The sequence below is a fragment of the Dermacentor silvarum genome, chromosome 5 (assembly GCF_013339745.2).
Source record: "Dermacentor silvarum isolate Dsil-2018 chromosome 5, BIME_Dsil_1.4, whole genome shotgun sequence".
Lineage (NCBI taxonomy): Eukaryota > Metazoa > Arthropoda > Arachnida > Ixodida > Ixodidae > Dermacentor > Dermacentor silvarum.
In genome coordinates, this window is record NC_051158.1 from 131,229,274 (window position 1) to 131,253,280 (window position 24,007).

The 24,007-nt window shown below is 50.3% G+C and overlaps 1 pseudogene; it reads right to left on the reverse strand.

The window, feature by feature from the left end:
* Positions 1-5,907: 5,907 nt before the first annotated feature.
* On the reverse strand, positions 5,908-22,296 carry LOC119454429 (uncharacterized; annotated as a pseudogene).
* Between the last annotated feature and the right edge of the window lie 1,711 nt (positions 22,297-24,007).

A 24,007-nucleotide genomic window follows, 5' to 3' on the forward strand; every position in this document is an offset into this window, starting at 1 on the left:
AACTTTTTCACTCCGCGCAAAGAATCCTCTCCACGATATCACGTTATCCACAGTGACAAACCCGAAAAACCCCTAAGAGTTATATCACCTTTCCTTGTATCTAAATCCCTGACGGACACCATTGGACCAGGCTATAAATCTAGAAGGATGGCAAGCGGCGACCTCCTCCTTGAGGTTCGTGATAAGCTGCAGCGTGAAAAACTCGCAAATCTCACAACCTTTGGAGACATCCCAATAACAGTGACCCCACGTCATTCCCTCAGCACAATCCGAGGCGTGATTTCAGATTCCGACCTGGTAGAACTTACTGAAGCAGAACCGTTAGAAGGCTGGAAAGACCAAAATGTCATTCAGGTAAAGAGGATAAAAATCAGGCGTGACAAAACGAAATTCCAACAAAAGATCTGATCATTACATTTGCCTCTAGTGTGCTACCAGAAACTCTCGAGACAGGCTATACCAAAATCCGTGTAAGACCTTACATTCCTAACCCTCATGGATGTTTTAATTGTCAGAAGTACGGCCACGGCTCGCAAAGCTGCCGAGGCTAACTCACCTGTGCAAAATGTGGTGACAAAGGCCACACTTCCGAAAACTGTTCAGGAACACCCCATTGTGTGAACTGTGAAGGTCACCACCCCGCATATTCCCGATCCTGTGAAACCTGGAAAAAAGAAAAAGAAGTTCTTGCGTAACGCCGGCCACTCGGTTGCGTCGCCAGAAAAGACGGAGCCGCGATACACTCAACGAAGCCTTTAATGGGGAGAGACGAACACAAAGGGTATCGTGACGATGATAACGATGCGTGCACTCTTTGGCGCCAGGCGCGGAGGCAGCAGCCCACGTTCCATTCTTTTTCTTCGTCGTCTGCTGCTAATCTCCAACATCCTCCGGGGCCTCAAATATGGTGACATCTAGTTCTAAACGATGCAGCTTCTGCACTGGCCTCTTGAAGACTTTGACTCCCTGTAATCGGGTTAAACTGGCGCGCACAAATCCGTCGGTGCCTGGGTACACCTCTTGAACCCGGGCTAGAGGCCAGAATAACTTGGGCGTGTTGGGAATGTCGACTGTTACGATGTCGCCGACCTTTAAATTTCTTGAGTGATGCGTGGTGAGCGATGAGCCGATGGTAGTCGCAGCAAATATTCATGTTTCCATCGCTTCTAGAAGTCATTCATCATTTTTTGTTGATGTTGAAAGCGGCGCTGATAGTCGTTGCGATCGTGTGGTTACTCGGTCTGACAATGTCTCTCCTTCTGGTAACGTCGTAAGTTGCTGGCCCACTAGGAAATGCGCTGGCGTGAGGGCTACAGGCTCGCCTGCCTGATTATCATAATATGTTAGAGGTCGTGAGTTGAGCACCGCTTCAACCTCAGTAATAATAGTTGAAAGTTCTTCTGCGCACACACAACTTCGACCTAAAACTTTGCGGAGTGCCATTTTTACGGTTCCGACCAACCGTTCCCACTAACCTCTCCACCATGAACTTCCACTGAATTCTTTGGTTAGCAATGTAAGCCTGAAAGTCATCTTGTCGTAGTACTTTCCATATTTTTTGTAGCTCCCGCGACGTTCTCTTAAAGGTTATGGCATTGTCGGAGTAAATGGTACTTGGGAGTCCCCTTGCAATGAAACGCCGGAATGCCAACAGGAACGCAGGGAAGACATATCTGAGACCAGTTCCAAATGCAATGCTGTTCTTACTACACATGTGAAAAGTACGATGTACATTTTCCTGTCGGAGCTCTCGGATGACTTCGCATACGATGGTCCGGCAAAATCAAGTCCTGTAGTGTTGAAAGGTTTCGTCTTTTCGACCCGGCAGACTGGAAGCAGCGGGTACGGCGTCACAGTGGGTTTCGTGCGAAAGCGGACGCATAGAAGGCATCGGTTGATTGCTTTCTTTGCCGCTTGTCGTGCTCTTGGGACCCAGAATCGTTCGCGTACGTTGTGTATTATCGCCGTTACTCCTCCATGCATGACTCGACGATGGGCATCCGCAAATACCAACTCGGTGAAACCATGTCGACTTGGAAGTAGCACTGGATGCTTCACGTCTCGGCTGTATGTGATGTTCTGTAGTCTTCCTCCGACGTGTATAAGCCCGTTCTCGTCGAGAAATGGGTGTAGTTGTGCTACCCATGATTTACTGGGCGGACCTTGCCTTTCCAGCAACCAACTCCTCTCCTAAGGAAGCGATTCAGTTTGGACTTGCCTCGTCCAATATCTCTCTGCTGCCAACATTTCTTCAGCTGGGATGACTCCAACTTTTTTCATCTTGCACTTAACGTTGGAGACAAAGCGCTGCACCCATGCTGTGACACGGAGAAGCTTGTGCAGTGAACTAAACTTCCTGGTGTCTATCAGTGAAGTTAACTGCAATGTGTTTCAAGTAGAGTGAAGCGTCGTTGAATTTGTCGCTGTTATCCCGATGATTTCGTTGATTTGGGGTTCTGAATGCTTCACAGCTGGCCATTTTTCTCAGTCCTTACTCAGCCAAGCTGGTCCTTGCCACCAGTCTCCCTCAGTAATCAGTGCGTTTAAGGAAACACGTCGGGTCAGTCTATCAAGAGGATTGGTTTCTCCTGGACAATGCCGACAGCTACATTCTGAAGTAATAGACAGAATTTCTGTGATTCGGTTCTTCACAAAGACGTCTAAAGTCGAAGGCGCTCGCTGTAACCAGCCAAACACTATGGTTGCGTCAGTCCAAAGAAAACATTGCGTTCTTGGCATGAGATCTCCGCACCTTTCCACTATATAATTTCTACCTGCTACCTGTTAACGCACCCATTAGCTCTAGTCGCGGCAAGGATAGAGCTTTCAGTGGATCGATCCTTGACTTGGCTACAACCAGAGCGCTAGCCACGCTCTCAAGCAAATCTTCTACACGAAGGTATGCACAAGCTCTGCACGCTTTTGTGCTTGCGTCGATGAAAACGTGTAGCTGAAGGTCACGCGGTTCTGTAACTCCACTCATGAGGTGACGGGGAACGTTGAATTTTGACAAATGGATCAATTCGTTTCTCCAGTCGTGCCATTTTTCCGCAATGTGATCAGGAAGATCTTCATTCCAGTCAACCTTCGAAACCCCTGACTGCTGAAACAGCATTTTTCCTCGCACAACGTAAAGAGCGAGAAATCCTAATGGGTCGTGTATCCTCGACACTGTCTGGAGGACGAAACGCTTAGTGTCTTTTGCCTTCTCCAAGAAAGTAAAGATGTTCTCCGGGTTGTAGATGAAGGCGTCTGATGCTTTGTACCGACCCATCCCTAGCACTCTCTCCTGATGTCGAGTGTTCTCATAGGCTAGAGGGGTGAAAGTATCATTGGAGTCGAACAGTCGTTCTAGATGCCTACAGCTTGAGCTCCATTTCCTTAAAGGCATGCCAGCATCATCCATCAGTTCTTTCGTGCACTTGTAAATAGTCACCGCTGCTTCTATATCGTTCGCTCCGAATAACAGGTCATCGACGTAGACAGATTTCAGAAGTAGCTGTGCTACGGCTCTTTTCTCGGGATGAACTTGTGTCTTCAAGTGATGCTGTATCGTAGCCGTAAGCATGAATGAACTTGCTGTCGATCCAAACGGTACTCTGGTCATACGCCAAACCTCTACCGCTTCTTCCGTGAAAGGAACAGCAGGCCTTTTGTCAAACCACAGGAATCTGAACAGGTCACGGTCCTCTTTTCGTATCTCCACTTGCAGCAACGCCTTCTCGATGTCTACTGTCATAGGCACTAGGTACCATGTTAAGCGAAGGAGAACCTGCAGTAAGTCCGGGTTTAGGTTCGGGCCAGTTTCGAGGCAACTGTTCAGAGATCTCTCTCCTTTGGTGTGAGAGGACGCATCAAAAACAACGCCGAGCTTGGTTGTGAGTGAGTCGTCACGAATAACCTCCCTGTGTGGCATGTAGCACGCAGGACCATATATCGATTCCTTGTCAAGTACAACTTCATCATGGCCGGAAACGATGTACTGACGAATCGCCGTATCGTATCTCTCAAGCAATCCTTCGGGCTTCGAGATGCGCTTAATCTGATTTGGTAAACGGTTGAGTGCGACACTGTAATTGTCTTGTAGCAGCTCAATATCCGGTTCTTTACACGGCACAGCTACTTGGTACCGCTTTCCAATCTTTGCAATTTTGCGTTGGAAAACAGCCAACGTGTCTGCGTGCCCATGAGTTGCTTCTTTGGCGCAATTCCCATAGCGTCCAACGTCCAAAAGGACTCCAGTGTGCTTTGGTCTGATCCTTTAACTTCTCCAGCTTGCACTCGGAGGACGCAGATCATCACTTCGGATGTTCCGTTTATGAAGCTCGCTTTCATGGTAGGACCTTGTAGTGTCCAGCCGAGAGTAGTCTTGGCCGCGACCAATCCTTGCACTTCCGTGCTGCGTATGATGTCGCCGCTCAAGATGTTTCACAGCTGATCCGATCCTATGAGCAGACTAATGCCTTTCTCGCCACATCCTCGAGGCACAGTTTGATCGTCCGCCAGCTGGTAACTTTGCTCACGTAATTCGGCTGCGAAGGATTATTCCATAGCCGTGGCTGGGATGTCGTGGCAAATTACTGGCATGGCTATCGCCTCAATGGCGGGCTCGCTGTCATCAAATTGACTACGTAGGTGAACTTCGACGACATTGCAATTTCTCACACGAGAAGGAGCGTCTGACGCAAACGTGTTCACCGCTAGGCATGTCTCTCTAATGATTTTTAGTCCCAACCGCGCCCCCAGGTCTTCCTTAATGAACGTGCGTTGACTGCCTCCATCGAAGATGTCTCTGATATAAGATGTATCGTTGGAACCGACGATCCAAGAACGAAAAGTTTGTAAATTAATGGCCTCGTCAAGTTGACAGCTTGTAACGGCAGTCGACCGCGGACTCTCTGCCTTCATTGGCTTGGTAGCATCAAATACGACGTTATGTGACCTCTCGTCCCTTGTCGCTCGAAAAGCTGGGTCACACATCGTTGAAGCATGTCTGCCTTTGCATGCCGCGCACACCAACTTCCACCGGCACTCGTTTGCGCGGTGCCCCTTTATAGTACATCGGTAGCACCGCATAGCTTTAGCTAGCCGGTTCTTTTTCTCTGATATGGTCAAGGTAGCGCTGCATACCTCGGTTGCATGCCTTGTAGTTTTGCAAAATAAACATTCGTTGCGGATTTGTTTCGATTCTTCCGATGCATGCAGGACTGATGACGATGGCACATGCTTTCTGTGGGACCCGCCGCCTTTGAAGGAGGATGTCGATGGAGCACACTGCTCTCTTGTTTCGAGCTCTATCTGTGTATATCGTAATAGCTGCTCAAGTTTCTTGCAAGACGTTGTGGTTGCCTCCCCTGAAGCAGAGGATGCCATGCCTTGCGCGTTATCCTGGGGACGGCTATGGCGGTGGAACGCCATGACGATTTCTTGTGGCAGGGATTGAAGCAGAACCTCGTAGAGCATCGCCGCAAAACTGCTAGTTGGAACTTGTAGGACGTTCTTCTTCTTTCTGGGGTTTTACGTGCCAATACCAGTGCTGATTATGAGGCACGCCGTAGTGTAGGGCTCGGGATTAATTCTGACCACCTGGGGTTCCTTAACGTGCGTTACGAAGTTGAGGCAGCGGCCATTGAGCTGGACTCCGTCGTACAGCCTGCGCAACTCCCTCGTAGCCGATGGAGACGGCACGGGCTGCAGTTCGCGGAGCGCTCTGAAGTGATGCTGTACAATCCGGCTCCTGTCCCCGAACCTCTGCTTTAGCAGATCGATGGCACTCTCATAACACGCTTCAGTCGTTGGTAATCCGGCAATGGCAGCTGCTGCTTCCCCTACCAAGTAGTTGCGGAGGTAGTGGAATTTATCTGTCGTGCGCTGAGCTGTATTCGCATGGACAGCGGCGTTGAATTGCTACCAAAACGACGTCCATTGACTCAGGTCCCCATGGAAAGGCTTGATGGTCAGCGTTGGGAGACGAGGTCCGAAGCTCTGTGACGCTGCCGTCGTTGGGGTAGGTGGCGTATTGAGCGTCGTCGAGGGAGGAGTCAGCACCGTGCTGCCGACGCTGAGATCTTCGAGTCGCGCCCGGAGGCGTGTCAGGGTCTCAAGCATCTGGGCTGCGATCGCGAAAACAGCTCGCTTTCCGCATGTTCGGTTTGACTGCTACGTCACAATGTGGGAAATCCGCGGTACCGTCCCACTATCCCTGACGGCCGCTGACGCAGTCACAATTCTGATCAATCGAGAGAGGGCAAGCGAAGGAACGGAAAAGCGAGCTGTTTGCGCGATCACACCCCTGGTCGTCATAATGCGTTGCAGACTCGTACTTTCTTTCAAGATCCTCGACGGCAATCACGTCCTCAAGCTCGGCATTTAGTTTCTGAAGCTCGTCCCGGCTGGCGACGAGTTTGTCTATAACCTTGCTGAACGCCGTGCAGTCGTTGCAGCCGCTCTCCAGCAGCGTCGTCGCCTAATTAATGATTTTCGTTGATTGGGTTCAACTAGCAGAGCATTTCGCTTTCAGGCGGTCCATGTTTCGTTAGGTTCGCGGCTTACTTGCTCGTAAGGTACCCGGTTCCGCGCGTTGCTTCTCTGGGGGCGGTTCCGATGAGGATCAGGTTGCTCCGGCTGCAGTTTCTAGAAGAAACTCATTGGCGCCGGGAATCGTTGTCCACGTCGTTGGGATCCGCTCGATGTCCGTGGGTTTCGGCAACATATGTTGCGGAACGCCGGCCACTCGGTCGCGTCGCCAGAAAAGACGGAGCCACGATACACTCAACGAAGCCTTTAATGGTGAGAGACGAACACAAAGGGTATCATTATGATGATAAAGATGCGTGCACTCTTTGGCGCCAGGCGCGGAGGCATTAGCCCACGTTCCATTCTTTTTCTTCGTCGTCTGCTGCTAATCTCCGACAGAAGTAATTACATTGAAAATCAAAGAGAACATATCGTTCCAAGAAGCACGAAAACGTGTTTGTGTTTTTCATACCGCAAGGTATGCTGATGCGGTGCTCAAGGGGGCAGAGTCGCAGCAGACTCCATCATCGGCCCGGTCCACAAACAGTGGGGCTGCGGTTGTGCCACGAGCCCCCTTGGCGAAAGCAGCTGACGCTGCTTCGCCGTCCGCCAAGGGGGGCCCGTCAGCCTCCGGGTTTGTGGCCCCAAAGGTCTCGTCCGACGTGTCGAGGCCTTCTCAGTGCCTCACAAGAGGCGATGGACATAACACCTATTCAGATGCCGCAGCCAGCGCCTAAGGAGCGGCGGGATTCTCTCCACCACTCCAAAAAAGACAAAACTCGCGTCACGGCGCCTGGAAAGGGCCCCGTGAGTTAATATTAGTCTCCTCAACACACAGCAGAAGCACTTTCTTCATTATGGACACACAAATGGAATGTTAGAGGACTTATTCACAACCTCGACGATATAAGAGAACTGCTACACAAACATAATCCAAAGTTGCTGTGTGTTCAAGAGACACATCTGAAACCTACGAACACAAACTTCCTTCGTCAATACGCCATCTTTCGCAAAGACGGCGATGAGGCTAACGTCTCGTCCGGCGGTGTAGCAATACTAGCAGACAAGTCTGTAGCTTGCCAACATGTTGCCCCACAAACGCCCCTTAGCAGTGTCAGTGTCAGTGCCTTTTCGTAGAAAACGTTTTAGTAAACTCCGGTGCATGCCTCTTCAATAAGAAGGAGCCAACGTATTATAATCTTCACCACAATTCCTATTCATCGATATACTTGGCGATTGGATCTGCTTCCCTATTTCCCGACTTAGAATGGAATGTGATCAAAAACCCATTCGGAAGTGACCACTTTCCATTAACTCTAAGCTTAGTAAAGCAAGATTACTCCCCTTCTCATGTCCCTAGATGAAAACTAGCCTCTGCTGGCTGGAAAGTTTTCAAGGAATCAACTTTTCTATCCCGAGATTTTATCAGCGAATTTAGTATAGATGACGCAGTAGCGTATTTTACCGATGTTATCATCGAGGCAGCAAAGTTCATTCCACAATCAAGCGGTAGCTCATCCAGAAGACAAGTTCTATGATGGAATGATGAGTGCAAGGAGGCGCGTAAAAAACAAAATAAAGCGGGGGGCATACTTCGCCGATTCCTAACTGCAGAAAATTTGATGGAATTTAAAAAGATAAAATCACAGGGAAGGCGAACGCAACGGCAAGCCAGCAGGGCAAGCTGGGACAAGTTCCTGTCCGGCATCAATTCATACACACGGGAAGCCAAAGTATGGAACGGACTAAGGAGGCTTAAGAGACAAGTTCATCCGCTGCCCGTGGTGGATAAAGAAGGAAACACGTTGGGGGACCAGCCCAATGCTCTTGGTCAACACTTCGAGCATGTGTCTAGCTCCACCCACTACTCTGAGAGCTTTCTGAAGTACAAAGGAATAGAAGAATGTAAGCCATTGAACCGAAAATGTAGCCCAAACAACCCTTATAACCGTCGTTTTGGCATTGCCGAACTTAAAGCCACCTTGTCAGCATGTTAGAACTCTGCACCGGGTCCGGATAGAATCATGTACAATATGATTAAGCACTTGCACTCCGACACGCAAATCACACTACTCACTCTTGTAATACTATCTGGGCCGCTGGGTATCTGCCATCTAAATCGAAAGAAGCTATTGGCATCCCAGTTTTAAAGCACCGCAATGGTACATCATTGCTGACCAGCTACCAGCCTATTGCACTTACGAGCTGCCTTTGCAAACTTTTTGAGAAAATGATCAATCGCCGTCTTGTACATTTCTTAGAGTCAAACAAAATGTTTGACCCATTTCAATGTAGCTTTCTGGAAGGCCAATCTACAACCGATCACCTCGTGTGCGTCGAAGCAAACATCCATGATGCATTTGTACACAAGCAGTATTTCTTGTCTATATTTCTTGGTATGGAAAAGGCGCACGATACGACATGGTGGTACGGTATCTTACACCTGTCACACATGGGCATTCGAGGGAATATGCTTAGCACTATAGAAAGCGACCTGTCTAACCGTACTTTTCGAGTCAGAATTGGCAACGGATTGTCCAGCCCATTTACACAAGAAACTGGTGTACCTCAAGGAGGGGTGCTCAGTTGCACGCTGTTCATTGTTAAGATGACCTCGCTCCGTGCATCACTACGTCCAGCAATTATCTATTCTGTCTATGTAGACGAAGTGCAATTAGGCTTTAAATCTTGTAACCTCGCAGTTTGTGTACGACAGATACAGCAAGACGTAAACAATGTGCCTAAATGGACAGATGAAAACGGATTTAACGTTAACCCCCAGAAAAGTTCCTGTGTCCTTTCCACAAGAATGCAAGGACTAGTGCCAGATCCCAGTATCGAAGTGTCTGGGCAACCAATACCTGTGAACAAGGAGCACAAGTTTTTAGGTATTGTACTTGATGCAAAATTGACATTTATTCCAGCTATCAAATATCTGAAGGCAAAATGCCTAAAAACAATGAACCTAATAAAAATTCTCTCTCATACAACATGGGGAAGTGATAGGAAGTGCCTATTGAACCTCTACAAGAGGCTTGCTCGATCACCTGTGGAATATAGTGCCATGGTATACCACTCAGCCGCGCCAAGCGCGATAGAAATACTGGATCCCGTCCACCATCTGGTTATTCTATTAGCCACAACCGTCTTCAGAACAAGCCCTATTGAGAGTATACGCAGAATCAAATGAGTGGTCACTTAACCGACAAAGAACATACATCAGTTTCACATATTTCCTCAAAGTACAGTCTAACCCTCGACATACGTGCTGCAAACACGTTAACGATGTGGCATGTGCTCCACTATTCCATAATCGACCCTCAGTGAGAGAGCCTTTCTCAATGTAGCTCAGAAAACTTTGTGATGAAATGAATGTCCCAATCCTCGAACATTGCCCAATGGCTCCAGTAAAGCTGTTACCACCGTGGTAAGGGCAAATCGTTGAATGCGACACATCATTTGTAGATGTAACGAAACACGCCCCAGAGGCGCACATAAACATGCACTTTCGAAAGCTTCAGTCTAAGTACACCTGTCCAGAGTTTTACACAGATTTGTCGAAATCACAAGCCGGCGTCTTTACGCGGCTGTTGGCCCATCCTTTTCTGAATCTGACGTTCTTTATCCTGAAAGCAGCATCTTCACGGCAGAGGCCTATGCGTTACTGTCGGCTACTAAACACATCAAGAAAGCAAAGCTCCCAAAGGCCATTATATTCACAGATTCCTTAAGCGTCGTGAAATCATTGAAATCGCTAGGAAAACAGAAAAAAATATTGTTATAAACGACCTCTATCCACTGCTCTGCAATATGTATGCTTCTAATCAACAGGTTGTATGTTGTATGCTTCTAATCAACAGGCACCCAAAATGTTGGGTGCCTGGGCACAGGTGTATAGAGGGTAACGAGCTTGCCGACAAAATGGCAACTTCCATAGCAACAAAACCTAGCACTTTGTCCATACCCGTTCCTGCCACAGACGTAAAGCCATTTCTACGCAAAAAACTCAAAAACTATTGGCAACACTTACGGCATGAACAAACACTCAATAAACATCATGTAATTAAGCCACTTTTAGGCAACTGGCCATCATTAGCAAAGTCACAACATACTGAAGTTATCTTTTGCTGCCTTAGAATAGGACATACATGTGGTGCACATTCATACCATTTAACTGGCGCTGAACGTCCCCTCTGTGGCAGATGTGGGGAAAGGCTGACCGTACTCCACATCTTACTGGAATGTCGGGAAGCCGAAACGGAGAGAAGGAAACATTTCCCTGTAGCATACAACTATCATATCCCTCTTCATCCTATGATGTTTAGTGGTGAAGAACCGCTTTTTAACGCCAAAGCAGTCCTCGGTTTCTTGAACGATGTTGTACTACATATTGTTACAACGCTGGGAACAAGGTGGAAAAAGAAGGGCACGAGCTGGTGTTGGAAGACAACAACGTTAGGGACTTGCCTGCGCTGCCTGTCTCTTGTAATATCACCTGTAAATAGATTTTACTGTTACTTTCATCCTTGTGTCACATTTTGGTGGAGGTGCTGGGTACATCTCATGCGAGACGGAGCTCCGAAGTGGACGTAGCCTGGCCGTTACCACCATGCCGACTGACGAAGCGGCTACAACGGCGACCACAACGGCGCCCACCATGCCAACCATCATCTTGGCTCAGCCCCGCGACCCTGGCACGTTTACGGGGACCGACAACCTGGACGTCGAAGATTGGCTCCGGCTGTACGAGCGTGTCAGCGAAAGTAACAGGTGGGACCAGACCGTTATGTTAGCCAATCTGATCTACTACTTGAACGGCACGGCAAGGGTCTGGTTTCAGACACACGAAGAGGAGCTAACGAGTTGGGAGCAATGTAAGAAAAAGCTCTGCGACCTTTTCGGGAGGACAGTTGGGCGACAACGAGCCGCGAAGAGGGAACTCGGAACTCGCGCCCAGACGTCAACCGAGTCATACGTGACGTATATTCAGGGCGTTCTTGCGCTTTGCCACAAGGTGGACGAGCGCATGCCGGAAGATGAAAAGGTGAACCATGTGCTGAAGGGCATAGCTGATGACGCCTTTAACCTGCTCGTGTACAAGACCTGCACAAGCATCGACGACATCATAAGTGAATGCAGGCGTTTCGATGAAGCAAAAGGCCGTCGAATTGTCCATCAGTATACCCGTCTTCCGAATACAGCCGCTACATCGTGCGAAGACCATTCCTCGCCTCAGCCGACCACGTCCGAAAGCATTGTGCGCATCGTTCGCCGAGAGATAGAGGCCGCATCGCCGGTTAACTCCCAGACGTATGCCCCGAACGATTTTAGACCGACGATTTCCCTAATCCAGTCTGTCGTTCGCGAAGAGCTGGCGAACCTTGGTGTTCCCTCCATTTGCCCCATCAACCGATCCGACGCCTTTACTACGACTGTCCCGGCTCAGCGGAACCAGTACCTCTCACGGCCCTACCGTAACCCAATGGAATGGCGAACACCAGATGACAGGCCTATTTGCTTTAACTGCCGACGTGTTGGCCATATTTCTCGTCACTGCCGCAACACCTGGACACGCTCATTTCGATCTGCATTCCAACCAGACCATCGCTCACCACGTAGTCGCCTGCCGCCGGAAGAACCCACAGATCCTTACCACCGTGCTGAGGCCTCGCCATCTACACGGCAGAGTCGTTCGCCTTCTCCTCGACGGCCCCTGCCTCGCCCAGCTACTCTTCGCCGTTCTCCGTCGCCCATGTACCGGCGCTCGTCGGAAAACTGACGGGTGCAGCTCCGAGGGGTGACGCTGATACATCGACCCGGACTGAAATTCCTCTGCTGACCCTGCCGACGGATAGAAATTTACTTCAGGTCTATGTGGATGGTGTCCTTGTGACGGCTTTAATTGATACCGGCGCGCACATCTCTGTCATGAGTGACCATCTTCGTCGACACCTGACTAAAGTGATCACACCTGCTGCGTCCTGTGTTGTGCGGGTCGCCGATGGCAGAACGCCGGCCGTCATAGGAATGTGGGCAGCTCGTATCAGTGTCGCCGGCCGTCAGACCTCTGTCCTTTTCACTATTCTGGAAGAATGTCCCCACGACGTTATTTTGGGTCTTGATTTTCTATCAGCGCATTCGGCGTTGATTGATTTCTCCGCGGGACTTGTTCAGCTCGATTTGCCCTGCTCTTCTGACCCTCCTGAGGAAGTTTCCAGTAGATTGTGTTCAACCGAGCACATTCGTCTTGCCCCCCAAGCTATGACGTGCGTCGTTCTTTCGCCCTCCCCACCTGTGCCTGACGGCGATTACATTGTCTCTCCTATTTCGGACGTCCCCCTGGCCCATAAGATTGCGCTTCCTCACACTGTCGTCAATATTACGAACAATTCTACGTGCCTGCCTATTGTGAACTTCGGACCATACAGCCACGTTCAACCGCAAGACATTGCTTTAGGCACGCTGTCATCTTGCGAAGACCACCACCTCTCGGCCTTGACGACTGAAACGTCGTCTCAAGGTGCTTCATCGCCTTCTTCACCAAACTACCTTACCCGACGTCTCCAACATGATTTCTCCTGATCTCGCGCCTCAGCACGCCGACCAGTTACGTCGTTTGCTCGCCTCATTCAGCGACATTTTTGACTTGGATGGTCGCCCTTTAGGTCAGACTTCCATTGCGAAACACATCATTGACACTGGCGACGCCCATCCGATTCACCGGAGACCATATCGGGTGTCCTTGCATGAGCGACAAGTTATTCAAACGTAAGTCGAAAAGATGCTTTCTCGGGGAATAATTGAGACGTCTTCAAGCCCGTGGGCGTCCCCTGTAGTCCTAGTTAAAAAGAAGCACAACACCTGGCGCTTCTGCGTGGACTACCGGCACTTGAACAATATCACAAAAAGGATGTTTATCCTCTCCCTCGCATCGATGACGCGCTGGACTGCCTTCAAAGTGCGAAATATTTTTCTTCCATCGACCTTCGGTCCGGCTACCGGCAGATTGCTGTAGACGACATGGACCGCGAGAAGACAGCGTTTGTAACACCGGATGGCCTATACCAGTTCAAAGTCATGCCTTTCGGCTTGTGTAACGCCCCAGCCACGTTCGAACGTATGATGGACGCACTTCTGCATGGACTCAAGTGGTCCATCTGTCTTTGTTACCTAGATGACGTCATCGTTTTCGCTCCTACGTTTGCCATACACCTCGAGCGCCTTTCATTAGTTCTTTCTGTATTTCGAAATGCTGGCCTCCAGCTTAATTCGTCTAAGTGTCACTTCGGTCACCGCCAAATCACTATCCTTGGCCATCTTGTTGACTCATCTGGTGTGCGCCCAGACCCAGATAAAGTGCGGGCTGTACAGAATTTTGCCGTACCGACCAGCGCCAAGGATGTACGGAGCTTTGTGGGCCTGTGCTCTTACTTCCGCCGCTTTGTTCACAACTTTGCGGAAGTCGCCCGACCTCTTACTTCGCTTCTGAAAGCTGATGCTTCCTTTTCCTGGGGCCCTGAGCAAGCGACCGCCTTCTCGAAGCTCATCTCCCTGTTGACATCTCCACCTATTTTGGCGCACTTCGACCCGTCTGCGCCTACGGAAGTCCGCACTGACGCCAGTGGTCATGGAATCGGCGCCATTTTGTATCAGCGTCAGCGAGGGAATGACCGTGTGATTGCATACGCAAGTCGTTTGCTTTCTGCTGCTGAACGCAACTATTCTATCACCGAGCGAGAGTGCCTTGCACTTGTCTGGGCCGTCGCGAAATTTCGTCCATACTTATACGGTCGGCCATTTACAGTCACTACAGACCACCACGCGCTGTGCTGGCTCTCTTCCCTGAAGGACCCTACAGGCCGCCTCGGTCGCTGGGCATTGCGACTTCAGGAGTACCCGTACACCGTGGCCTACAAGTCGGGTCGTTTACACCAAGATACCGACTGTCTGTCACGTCATCCTGTCGATCCTCCGGATATTTGTGCGACCGACGCTCCTGCTCCTGTTCCCTCGCTCTCTGCATTCGCTGACCTCGCCACCGAGCAGCGCCGTGACCCCTACATACGTGACGTAATGGACAAGCTCGCATCTGCGCCGTCCATCCCCTCCCTTCGACTGTTTCTCATCCAGGACGGCATGTTGTATCGGCGCAGCATGCACCCTAGTGGTCCCGAGCTGCTCTTTGCCGTTCCCCGCCATCTGCGTGCCACCATTCTCTCTCAGTTACACGATGTACCCACGGCTGGTCACCTTGGCGTCTCTAGCACGCACGATCGTGTACGACGCCGATTCTTTTGGCCCGGTCTATACGGGTCCGTGAACCGCTACGTCGCTTCTTGCGAGTTATGTCAGCGCCGGAAAAAGCCACCTCTACTCCCTGCTGGTCGCCTTCAACCTATCGACGTGCCATCCGAACCGTTCTTTCGCGTTTGGTTAGACCTGCTTGGACCTTTCCCTATATCTGCTTCCGGCAACAAGTGGATTGCTGTCGCTACCGACCATGCCACTCGGTACGCGATCACCAAAGCTATTCCGACATCCTCCAGCGCCAGCGCCAGCGCACACCATATTCAACCGTTAGCCACCTACACAGCCCGGGTCACAATTCAAGATATTGTTTATCCCATTGAGTTTCTTGTGCTACCAGCCTGATCGCATGATGTCATCCTCGGTTGGGATTTTCTTTCTCGCCATCATGCTGTTATTGACTGTGCTCGTGCCGAGGTGGCATTCTCTGCATTGTGTTCCGCGTCGTCTGCACCTACAATGGAAAAGTTGTTTGTCGCCGAGGATACGAACACACCACCAAGTAGTACAGTCCTTGTCACCGTGTCCTGTGCCACTGTTCGTGAGTCTACAGTTCTCTTGACACCTTCCGAGACCGTTCAACACCGTAGGAATCTCACGTTGCCTTTTGCTGTTATCGACATGACCAACGGCGCCACATCCTTATTTGTTACGAATCCGTTGCCGGTTCCCTCAACCTTACTCCGTGGGGAGTGTATCGGCACAATTCAGGCGTTCGACGTATCCTCCATCTTCTGCCTTGACGACGTGCACAACTTGCACCTTAGTGCCCTGACACCTTCTGCTAGTACGCCTGATCCACCACCTTTAGTTATGTTCGACTCCGCCATCGACGACGAACTTGCAGAGGCGCAGCGCGAGAAACTTCTTCTACTCCTCCGCCAGTTTCGAGGCTCGTTGGATTTCCAGAAGACGTCATTAGGCCGCACGCATACTGTTCTCCATCCGATTGACACCAGCTCACACACGCCTCTGCGCCAGCGCGGTTACCGCGTATCCCCTGCTGAGCGTCATGTGATCGCCAAACAAGTCGACGACATGCTTCAGTGCGGCATCATTCAGCCGTCCTGCAGTCCCTGGTCGTCACCTGTTTTTCTTGTCAAGAAAAAGGACGGCTCAATCCGCTTCTGCGTCGATTACCGCCGATTGAACAAAGTTACGCGAAATAATGTGTATCCCCTGCCACGCATCGATGATGCCCTGGACTGCTTGCAAGGAGCCGAATTCTTTTCATGACTAGACTTACGGTCCGGTTATTGGCAGGCCCCTATGGCACCATCCGATCGCCCGAAAACTGCCTTCGTAACTCCCGATGGGCTGTACGAATTCAATGTTATGCCATTCGGCCTATGTAATGCCCCAGCCACATTCGAAAGGATTATGGACAGTGTCTTGCGTGGGTTCAAATGGAAGACGTGCCTCTGCTACCTGGATGACGTCGTCGTTTTCTCCCCTGATTTCGACAGTCACCTCTATCGGCATTACGAGGTACTGAGCTGTTTGACGCGCGCAGGCCTTCAGCTTAACATCAAGAAGTGCCGATTCGGAGCTCGCAAACTCACCATCCTGGGCCACGTAGTCTCTAAGGACGGCGGCCTTCCCGATCCACAGAAACTTCGTGCTGTTGCTGAATTCCCGAAGCCTACCACCGTGAAAGCGCTTCGCAGCTTCCTAGGTCTATGCTCATACTTTCGCCGCTTTGTGAAGAACTTCGCTTCCATAATAGCACCACTGACGAAGCTGCTCACCTGCGATAGCTATCTGTCTGGTTGGTCGCCGGCGTGTGATGAGGCTTTCGCAACGTTACGTCGTCTCTTGACTTCACCGCCCATTCTACGTCACTTCGACCCTACCGCTCCGACCGAGGTACACACGGATGTTAGTGGGATCGGCCTTGGCGCTGTCCTTGCCCAACGTAAGCAGGGCTTCTCTGAGTACGTAGTTGCCTATGCGAATCGTGCCATTACCAAGGCAGAGTGCAACTACTCGGTTACCGAGAAGGAATGTTTGGCAATTGTTTGGGCGTTGCAGAAATTTATCCCTTACTTGTATGGCCATTCGTTTGAAGTCGTCACCGATCATCATTCGCTCTGCTGGCTGGCTTCACTGAAGGATCCGTCTGGTCGACTTGGAGGCTGGGCGCTCCCTTTACAAGAATTCGATATTTGCGTCATTTACCGCTCAGGACGTAAGCACGCCTACGCCGACGCACTTTCCCGCTCGCCCTTGCCTTCCGATGTCGCGCCTGTTTCCCTTTCTGCAACTTCCTGCGCTAACATCACTATCACTGACATGCCTTCAGAACAGCGCAAGGATCCCTGGATAGCCTCGCTTATCGACGTTCTCTCTATGCCTTCGATGACACCAGCCCCACAGCTCTCTCGTGCCCTTCGTCGCCAAGTACCTCATTATGCGCTCCGGGACGACATGTTGTACCGCCGCAACTACCACGTCGAAAGTGGCTTCTTGTTATACCTCGCCATTTGCGCTCCGATCTGTGGACGCAGTTTCACGCAGACGCACAAAACGCGTATGCTGGCGTTTTGAAAACGTATGAAAGACTTCGCCAGAGATTCTACTGGCGTGGAATGTACACATACGTCCGCAAGTACATTCGTTCCTGCATTGAGTGTCAACGCCGGAAAACAACTTGTCACATGCCTAGCCCATTACAACCTTTGCCGTGTCCCGCTCGCCCGTTTGATAGAGTCGGCATAGACCTGTACGGGCCCCTGCATTCCACCCCTGCGGGCAATCGGTGGATTATTGTGGCCGTAGACCATCTCACTCGATGTGCCGAAACCACCGCTCTTCCAACACCTTCAGCTCGTGATGTTGCCTTATTCATCTTGCGCAGCTTCGTTCTTCGCCATGGCGCGCCACGCGAGCTGCTTAGCGACCGAGGGCGTGCGTTTCTTTCTCAAGTCGTCGAAGAGCTTCTTAGTGAGTGCAATATTATTCATCGCACCACTACAAGTTATCATCCGCAGACTAATGACTTGACGGAGCGCTTTAACCGAACACTCGGTGATATGCTCTCCATGTACATAGCCTCCTACCATTCTAATTGGGACTTGGTGCTTCCTTTTGTGACATATGCCTACAATACAGCCACGCAAGCCACCACTGGATTTTCCCCTTTCTTTTTACTATACGGACGTGAGCCATACTTCCATACCGGCCAGATGCATCAGAATACCACCCAGCCTCTGAACTTGCTCAATGTGCCGAAGAGTGCCGCCAACTCGCACGCTCATTTACATCCGTGACACAAGGTCTTCAAAAAGAGCGCCTTGACCCGGCTAAACCTACGCCTACCTTCCCTGTTGGCTCGTTCGTGTGGCTTTCAATTCTATGCCCCACGCCTGGTGTCTCCCGCAAGTTTGCAGCGAAATATCACTGTCCCTACCGGATCGTAGAATGCACATCACCGGTGAACTACGTCGTCGAGCCAGTGACACCCCCCACCGACAGACGCTGCCGCGGTCGTGAAACAGTCCACCTGAGCCGCTTAAAGCCCTACTACGACCCTCTGGTGCTTGCATCACCTTGAGTCGCCAGGATGGCTACTCTTCGCCGCCGGGGCCAATGTAGTGGGGAAGTGAGTCAGCAGCCATTCAGAGAGGATGACGAAGTCCAGCAGCCCGGAGAGCGCGAGACAGCGACCGACGCTCTTGAACCAAGGCTGTTGCGTAGCCTTAACTGCTTTGTAATTAGACCCCCTCACATTATTTTCACATCTACCCACTTGGAGTGGGAATCAACTGCTACCAGGAATATTTTGTCTTCCTTTTCTGCAAAGTCGAGATGCACTCGCTCCCAACTGTTCGTACACCACCTCCACGGAGACAGTGGCGCTGACTGCTCTACTGGTCTCACACTCTGACAGATGTGACATTACTTTACTGTTTGTTCGAGGCAGCTATCGGTCCCGGGCCACCAAACCATCGATCTTGCCAGGGCCTTCATTTTACTGATGCGAATGTGCTGTTCATGCAAAAGTGACATCACCTCCTCCTGAAGAGTGTGGGGTATAAGTACTCGGTTCTGCCAAATTAAGCATGCATCATCCACAGAAAGCTCAAACCCTCTTACAAAGAATGGTCGATACTGCTCATCCACAGACCGCGGCCAACCATGCCATGTCATTTCACGGACAGCCCTCAAGACAGCGTCTTTAGACGTTTCACGTGCGATGTCCTTTGCCGTTAAAGGCAATTCTCTGATGGGGGAAAAGTAAAAAAAATTCATCTGCATCGTCAGCGGTTTCAGACAACGGTAGGCGCGACAAGCCGTCGGCGTTTCTAATCGTTGTCCCCGATCTGTGCACAATGCGGAAGCGGTAGCTCGACAGAAAAATGACCCAGCGGTGGACTCGCGCAGCTGCCACAGCACTGCTGTGATGCCTTCCTTCAAATATTATCGTGAGGGGTTGATGATCAGTGATAATACTGAAGCTACGGCCGTAAGGATACTTGTGGAATTTCTTGATGCCAAAAATGATGGCGTGTGCTTCTTTCTCAATGTGCGCATAGTTTCTTTCCGCTTGTGGCATTGATCTCGAAGCGAAGGCAACTGGGCGCTCAACACCATACACTACGTGCGATAACACCGCGCCCAGCCCGTAAGCAGAAGCATCGCATGTGAGCTGGATTTCTTTTTTGACGTCATACAGCTCTAATACAGTTTCTTGACTTCGCAACTGCTTACACTGCGTGAAGCACTCATCACACTGACGTGACCATTCCCATATGCTTCCCTTGCGTAGAAGCTGGCGAAGCGGTTCTAGTTGCTCGGCCAAATTGGGCAAACATTTTGCATAGAAATTTACTAGGCCCAAAAATGCCCTCAGCTGGGTCACATTACTGGGTTTTGGTGTTTCGAGGATTGCTTTCACTTTGTCCGCTGTGGGATGGAGACCGTGTTTGCCTATCTCGTGCCCCAAGTATTGTACTCTTTCTTGAAAGAAACAGCATTTCGCCGCATTTACTCGGATTCCATGCTTACTCAGTGCCTTTAGCACTTGCTCCGTTCGGCTGTAGCACTCGGCAAGGTTTTCGCCAGCAATCAGCACGCCGTCCTAGTAACAGGCGGTGCCAGGTATGCCTTGTAAAACCTGGTCCATCACTGCCTGAAACATGGCTGGTGCACTCGCAACGCCGTACGGCAACGCCGGTACCTAAAGAGGCCCATGTGCGTGTTAACCGTTAGAAGTTCTTCGGCATGTTCATCCAACTCCAACTGTAAGTAGGGTTTAGACAAGCCTAAAACGGTGAACATGGTTCCTCCAACCAGAGACGCAAAAATGTCCTCTGGAAGTGGCAAGGGATAGTGATCCACCTCGATGGATTGGTTCACAGTGACTCTGTAGTCACCACATATTTCTTGTCCATTTTTCTTTGGAAAGATAACTAGTGGCGTACCTCACCCGGTAAATGACCCCCCCACCAGCCTTTTCTAGTTCCACCAATTCTTTTAGGGGCGAAGTTCCTTATAGCGGCACCCGTTCCGTCCCCGTCGTCGTAGTAGTAGTGTGTAACCAGTCTGAGAAAAATGAGGAAAAAAATTCCGAAGTTGTGTCCGTAGCGCGGAATCGAACCATGGACCCCTCGCTTCCGAGCACGCGGCGTTAGCCCACTACGCCACGAAGCGGACATGGACACACGCACCACGATGGCAATAAATACCCAACATTAACGAAAGGCCGCGTTTCTAGCGCGTTTCTAACGCGTTTGTGCTAGCGCGTTACGGCCCGTGTAAGAAGCTGGTGTAAGACGCTGTGGCCTCTCCGCCGTACCTTCAACGCGTTTCGAACGCGCTGCCCAAAGCGGTGGCAAGTCAAGTTCAAGTCGAGGAGCGTTTATGAATACGGGGGTATACTCTCTCAGCAGTCATGTGATGGCGTCGGCAAACGCGGTGCACGTTCCGGCATGTGTAAATGGCTGCGTAAGACGCTGTGGCCGCTCCCCCTTACTAGAGAGTACTGCACGTTTCTAACGCGTTTGTGCTAGCGTCACCTTAAGCGGGAGATCCGATGATTCCCTCCGGAGCTTCGCCCACTCATCATCATTCACCCCGTGGATATGCTGTGATTTTTTTCTACTTGTTCTCGCAAGGCACATGGTACAGGCCTCGCCTTACAGAAACCTGGATCGAGCACCGTAGCCTGCACGAAAAACATCAGCGTCCTGCTGTTTGAATAACTCTACAGCTTCTTGAGTTTTCATCGGCGCGACTTCTTGCACATTAAGCGCAACCTCGTGCAATTGCTGCAAGGCATCAGCCAAGTTCACTTTTGTCTTTGCGAGCCAGTCACGACCGAGAAGAACCGGCATGCGCGCACCTTTTCGTACTTGGAAATGACAAGTGGTAAGAGGTGGCTTTGCTTCCCACACCTCACGTCGACTTGCGCAACACCCTTTACGCTGATTGCGGTGCCGTGGTAAACACCGAGCTTTATGTCCTCACTGTTGTAACTTAGGTTAGGAAAGTTATCTGCAAAGTCCTTTTCAGACGTAATTGTTACGGCAGCCCCCGTATTCAATTCCATTGGCACTGCGTGACCCTTAATGATTACTTTTACTACTGTGGGAGGCGGAGTACCTGCTTTGTTCGTTTGGCAAATAGTTAGCAAATCTTGCTCTGTTGCCGACTCTTCTACAGCGTGCACGAATCGCATTTTGCACATACTTGCGACATGACCAAGTTTAGAACACTTAAAACAAGCACTTTTTTTAAAATGGACAAATTGTAGGCGCGTGTTGCCCAGCGCACCTATGACATACAAGAGGCATTTTTCGCGTATAGTTTTTTTTTTTCAGGTACTTTGCTTGTTGGGGTAAGCTCGTAGATAGATGGCCGTTGCCTTGTAGGTTGCTGCTTATGGGGCTTAACCGGGGGCCCTTGCCAGTGCACGTCCGCATTGCTTGCACCAGCGTTGTCGACGAGCATGTTCTGGGTATCCCTCTCTGCAGCTTCCATGGCGGTGGATACCTTGCAGACCCGGTCCCATGTGGCCTCGTCGTCGGGCAACGCGAGAAGACAGCATTGGATGGTGTCGCTCCGTAATCCAGCAATTAGGCGGTCCCGTAGACCTTGTAGGAAAGTTTCAAAACAGCATGTCGCGGCGAGCCTCTTCAATTCCACGAGAAACTGTGCGATAGCTTCACTTGACTCCTGGTTCCGTCGGTAGAAGTGGTACCGCTCGGTGACCACAGACCGCTTTGGAGCATAGTGCTGTTGCAGCACTTTCGTGGCATCTTCTTACTTAACCTCGGTAGGCGTTTTCGGCAGCAGTAAGCTACGCAGTGTCACATAGGCCTTCTCTCCTAGGACTGTCAAGAAGACTTCGAGCTTCTTCCCGGCATCTATTTCGTTTGCTTTGGCAAACAGCTCGAACCTTTCTAGGTAGACGTCGATGTTGCCTATGTCCAGGCAGAATTCCTGCAGCTTTCCTAAGGTGGGGGCCATAGCTTCTGTGTCGCCTTATCCCATTGTAGCATAGCCACGGGACGCGGGCCGGAGCAGTTACGAGGCACAGACAGCTCGAACATACAAAAGCGTTTATTTGGGGCGTAGGGTTACTTTTTATCCCCGAAGTGGGAGAGAATGTGGGAACGGGGAGAAGAAAAGGACACGTAGTGCGCATGCGCTCAACTTGGTATGACGCCGACACAACACTGCCCTCTCCTTAAAAATGGAACCGCTGCACTGGCTTGCGCTGCCTTGTTGACCGACGCAGGACTTGCTGTGAATCTTCGGACGGACCTGCGGTAGTTAGGAGAGGAGGGTTACGAGGTTCAATGTTGCTTTCCGGAGTTTGGGCAGTAGCTGGAGAATTATCTGGGGCGGCTTCTTCCAAGGGAGTGGTTCCATTGGCGGCCGCGCCTGTACCCGGCGTCTGGTTGGTCCCTCGACCACCAGCAGCCGTATCGTTGACCGGATACCTTGGTGATGAATCCGTGCGGCGGCGTACTTGGTCGACGTGCCGCTAAACTGTCTGTGCACTAAACGGAAAAGGGACAGATAAGCAGCACAGGCACGTTTCATGCGATTACAACAATGATAGCCATATGTTGATGACGATTATAATATCTATACTATGGCAAATACCCACAAATGGTGATCTGCCAAGAAGCGGTCAGTACAATTAAAACAAAAAGGAAGAAATTAGATATGCACACTAACAAAAGTCTGCAACAGTGCTCCAGGGCGCATGCACGCGCCACTTTCACTTACGGCAAGGACGCAGGAATGAAATAGGCAAATTTATAGCATTTCATTACCGCTTCCCGAAATCCTCACTCATCTCTCTTCTCATCAATGTATCCCCTTCGCCCAGTGAACGGTGGCAAACAGGATGTAAATCTGGTTAACCTCCCTGCCTTTCCTCTCTTCTATTTATCTCTATGTCTTAACCTCACATGCATTCAAAAATATGGGTTGACACTGCATAATTTTTTTTTTAATCTGAGCTTTCTTCACCTCTTCCTTCGACTTTCCTGCGGCTGCTGCTGTCTGCTGCTTGCTGGCTGTCTGTTGTTTTGCCAAATTAACCATAATTATGACGGTATTCTTATTTTTATATTGTTACATGCGGTCATTCCTGCATTGTCATGTCATCGTTGCCATTCAATTGTCGTCTTTCTGTCGTAGTGTTTTCGCTATCTTCATCCCATTGTCGTCATTACCACGGCTTGTGCTTTGTGAATTAATTTTATGTGCGTAAAAATTCATTCGGTGGGCCACATCTGCAGCATCGGTAAGGATCGCCACCACATTTTGGTCCTATCCTCGTTATGACGCCGTCACCAATATGCGCAAGCCATCATTCCAGAGTCGCCATATGGTTTCCTGCATGCCATCGTCATCACACCGTAATCGCCGTTCCATTACCATCTCGTCTGGTTGCTGGCTACAGTCATGCAGAAATGACCAATACCAGATATTGTGTAAACAGCGGAAACAGTGATTAATAAAAAGGCCCACAGAGACACGTTATCCACTTTAAATGGTATCTTAGATCCTACACCAACACGCCATAGTTTCATGCAGTCGTCTTCACTACATCGCCTTCATTCCATTTTGGTCATTCAGTGTGGTCATGTCATTGATATACTTTCGCCATTTCCACTTTCACGCTGTCACTGCCTTGTCATGACGTTTTTCTCAAGCCGTCGATGCT